The following is a 4,502-nucleotide window of genomic DNA, read 5'->3' as shown; positions in this document are numbered from 1 at the left end:
AACTCTCAACTCAAGAGTCTCTGTCTCCAGAGTTTCTCCACATGACATCACAATAGCTACTTCAAGGTAAAGCCAGTCATTGTACATTCCAGCCAATGACCTTCTCTGGGGCTGCCCCTGGCCTCTCAGAGCCCTTATATTCCAAATCTCAGGGAAGAATTCATCTATAAATCTCCTGGGGTCCAGCTTGACAAAGTGTCATTAAGGAAGGAGTGATGAGGCAGAGTTTCAAAGTCCTCCAAAGTGCTTGGTCAGAGTCACACCTTCTCTGGAGCTGGCCACTCTTCTAAGTTTTCATTAGGTCCCGTTGCAAACTGCAGGTTAGAAAGCAGAGTCAAGCAGAGTCAGAGAGAGTTAGAACAGTTGGAGTGGGAACTCTCATACACTATGAGGTGCTTGGTTTTCTAAGTCCACAGCTCTCCATTTTCCCTAGTTGTTGTTGATCTGGGATGCATCAAATCGAGTAGTGACCTTAGAGAAACACCTTATCCTAGGACCTACTGTCTGACTGCCAAGTTATTTATACCTTTTATTTTGGAGTAACCACAGAAGCTGCAATAATAGAACAGTAAATACCACTTACCCTTTCTCACCTATCCTTAATATCTCTTTTTAAAAATGTACTTTACGTTGAAGTATATTTTGCCTGTATGTATGTTTGTGTACCACATGTATTTTCAAGAGAGTCAGAAGACAGCATCAGATGCCCTGGAACTGGGGTTAGGGACAGTTGTGAGATGCTATGTGGGTGCTGGAACTAAGCTCAAGTCCACTACAAGAGCAGCCAGTGCTCTAACCATTGAGCCATCTCCCCTTCTCCACTATTCACATTTTCTTTCTTTCTTTTTCATTATTTTATTAGATATTTTCTTCATTTACATTTCAAATGCTATCCTGAAAGTCCCCTATACCCTGCCCCCGCCCTGTTCGCCAACCCACCCACTCCTGCTTTCTGGCCCTGGCATTCCCTGTACACAATACCAAGGGCCTCTCCTTCCATTAATGTCCAACTAGGCAATCCTCTGCTACATATGCAATGAGAGACACAGTTCTGTGTGGTACTAGTTAGTTCATATTTTTGATCCTCCCATAGGGTTGTAGACCCCTTCAGCTCCTTGGGTACTTTCTATAGCTCCTCCATTGGGGCCTTGTGTTCGATCCTATAAAAGTGAGCATCCACTTCTGTATTTGCCAGGCAGTGGCATAGCCTCACAAGAGATAGCTATATCAGGGTCCTGTCAGCAAAATTTTGCTGGCATAGTCAATAGTGTCTGGGTTTGGTGGTGGTTTATGGGATGGATCCCCTGGTGGGGCAGTCTCTGGATGGTCCTTTTTACTATATCAGCTCTGAATTTTGTCTCTGTAACTCCTTCCATGGGTATTTTGTTCCCCATTCTAAGAAGGAACGAAGTATCCACATTTTGGTCTTACTTCTTCTGGAGTCTCATGTATTTTGTAAATTGTATCTTGGGTAGCCTAAGTTTCTGGGTTAATATCTACTTACCAGTGAGTGCATATCATGCATGTTCTTTTGTGAGAGAGTGGGCAGCCTGATCTAGTCCCTGATTTTAGTGAGATTGCTTCAAGTTTCTCTCCATTTAGCTGGATGTTGCCTACTGGTTTGCTGCATATTGCTTTTACTATGTTTAGGTATGGACCTTGAATTCCTGATCTTTTGAGACTTTTATCATGAAGGGGTGTTGGACTTTGCCAAAAGCTCTCTCAGCATCTAATGAGATGATCATGTGGGCTTTTTCTTTGATTTTGTTTATGTAGTGGATTATGTTGATGGATCATTACATCCTCAACGATTTCAGATCTGGTCATTGTGGCCCTGATTCACAGTCTTCCATCTCCATTTCTTGAGGCTTTGACTTCAGAATTGAATCTGATTTTATAACTTGGGACTGTGGACCAGGAACAGAGTCTAGATGGACCCTTTGAATTTTGATCCCCATGATTAAATTAGTAAATGGTTTACTTTTCAATGATAGGCTGGGACTTAACTTAAATTTCATATTTTGGGACTTTGTTTCAGGTGTCAAGTCAGAACATTTTGCACTTTGCCCCTGGTATTCAGACTTCATCTCAGATTTCATACCTTGAGACTTTTAACCTTAGAGGATTTTTCACTTTTCAACCCTATAATTTTATTGTTATGTGACTGTGACCATTGACCTAATACCCCAGATTTCGATTCTGAAGACTGTGGCTCTTGTTTAAACACTGAAGATGTCACGTCTTGAAGCTGCTGTGTTCCTGGGGATGACTTTAAGGGTTTTGCTTCTTGTGACTCTACCCAGCTGTCAAATCAGGAGAGCTCCTGTCATCTATATGGAACCTGGCTTTGAATGGCATTGATTTCATATTACTGATCATTAACCTTAAGGTTAGGTCACATGTTTTCATACTTCTTAATGGAAGCTCAGATTTATAATAAATAGATTGGAACCCATGAGGCAAGTATTCCTAGGCTGACCCAGAAGGTTCTATACCTTCTGACTTGAGCCTTGTCAACAACTCCTCAGATGTCTTCACATCCCTTTCTTGTACTGAGGGTTTTAACTCTTTGGATGTGATTCCTTGAGGCTGAACCCAAGATTCTGCAAATATTTCTTATCGTAAAAGACAGATTTTTTTTTATTTTCAAGCTGTGGTCCATGGTGCAATGGCACAGTTTCCACACACTGAGACTGTGGTTCTGTTGATGATGCAAAGATTCCCACTTTTTGTAGCTCTGGTCCTGGTGACAACTGGAGGATCTTCACACACTCTTCTTGTGGCCTGAGGTTAAAATCCCCAGATATTTTCCCGTGTAGTTTTGGCCATTGAGTCACATCTGATGGCTTTCCTCCTCCCAATTTTCTGGAGGGTTTCTGTTCTGTCCATTTGACACCTTGTAATAGTGACCTACTATTGGATCCTAAAAACTTCACCCCAGGGAACTCCTGTTGAGGTATCCACTGGACAGATCTTACACTTTTGAGCCTGTGTTTCTTTTTTTATCTCCTTAGTTGTGATGCCTTGAGGCTGTGGCTCTGAAATCAAGTTAAACATTTTGGGTTCCTGCAACTCTATTGCTAATGGAGAGGTTTTTACTCCCTGTAACTGTGGCTCAAGATGAAATGCCACAGATTTTTCCCCTTGAATTTTTGACTTGTCAGTCAGTTCAGATGACCTCACACCTCTCCATAGCACAGGTGGCTTCAGTTCTGTAGGTCTGGCTTCTTGAGACTGTGACCTTGAGTTTGACCCTATACCTTTCTCACTTTGAAACTCAGATATTGGTATCCATTGAAAGTCTTGGTGCTTCCCAGTCGGGGTTCTATACTTAATGCCACAGTTTCCACACCTTGGAGCTGTGGCTCCAACGTTGACTTCAAGGCTTTCTCTTAGTGCATCTGGAAGTCCTGGAGTAAACTGCCAAGGCTTTGTACTTGGCACCTGTAGATCATTTCGGAACTCTCCAGCTTTTACACTTTGAACAACCAGCTCAGTAGACAATTCAAATGAAGTTGTACCTTCGAATTATACCTTAGCATTGTTATCATCTCTTGGTTTCATATTTGCTGGTTTTGGTTCATGATCTGACTCCATGGGCAATGTAATTTCAGATAAAATCTGTTTTTTATGGTCAAAAATCCCACCTGTCCACACTACTGACTTTACAGTTATCTGATCATCCTATCTAGACTTAAGAGTTAAGTTTATGGGTTGCTGTACCTTGACACCCTTGTTGTATTGAGGTGAAATCTACAATTTTACTCCTTGGACCCTTGTGTTTTGGCGACAGTTACGTGTTTTAGACTTTGCTTTTTCAAACATAGGGCGATCACAGGTTTCCTATCTTGTATTTGTGGCTGTGAAGTCAGTTCCCTGGGTTTTATACTTTGCAGCTGAGGCCCTTGAAACACCTCCATAGACTTCTCTTGAAACAGCATCCTTGGTACAAAAGTCTCAGTACTTTCCTCTTGCTTCTTTAGTTCAAGTGTCCAGTCCATGACATTTACATCTTGAACATGTGTACTATGGGCCAACGCCTTGTTTTTCAATTCTTGAATTCTTGAACCTGGAATCAACGGCACAGACTTCATATCTCCTCTCGGAACTACTTGGGAATTCCACAGTAGATTTTATCCTCTTGAGACACTCTTCTACAGTTAAGATCACAGGTTTCCTATCTTCTATTTTTGGCCTTGAAGGTAATAACCTTGGAACTTGAGCCTGGAGGCAGCTCCTCAAGTTTTCAAGTCTCCTGCCTGCATCCCTGGGGTTGACAGCGTAGATCTGACCTGCTTCTGCTCTGACTTTGACTTTACCTTTGTAGATGTAATGTCTCCCAAATGTAGCCCTGGTGTTAATTCCACAGATGGCAGAGCTTCTTGCTTTGAGACTGTGTTCTTCTCCACAGGTTTTATATGTCCCAAAAGTTGTCCTTATATCAATTCAGAAGATGCTCTGCCTTGGGTCTGTGGTCTTCTGATCAACTCAGAATGATCTGC

Source organism: Mus musculus, chromosome 5, assembly GCF_000001635.26.
Source record: "Mus musculus strain C57BL/6J chromosome 5, GRCm38.p6 C57BL/6J".
NCBI classification, from domain to species: Eukaryota; Metazoa; Chordata; class Mammalia; order Rodentia; family Muridae; genus Mus; species Mus musculus.
This window is presented reverse-complemented; position numbering follows the sequence as displayed.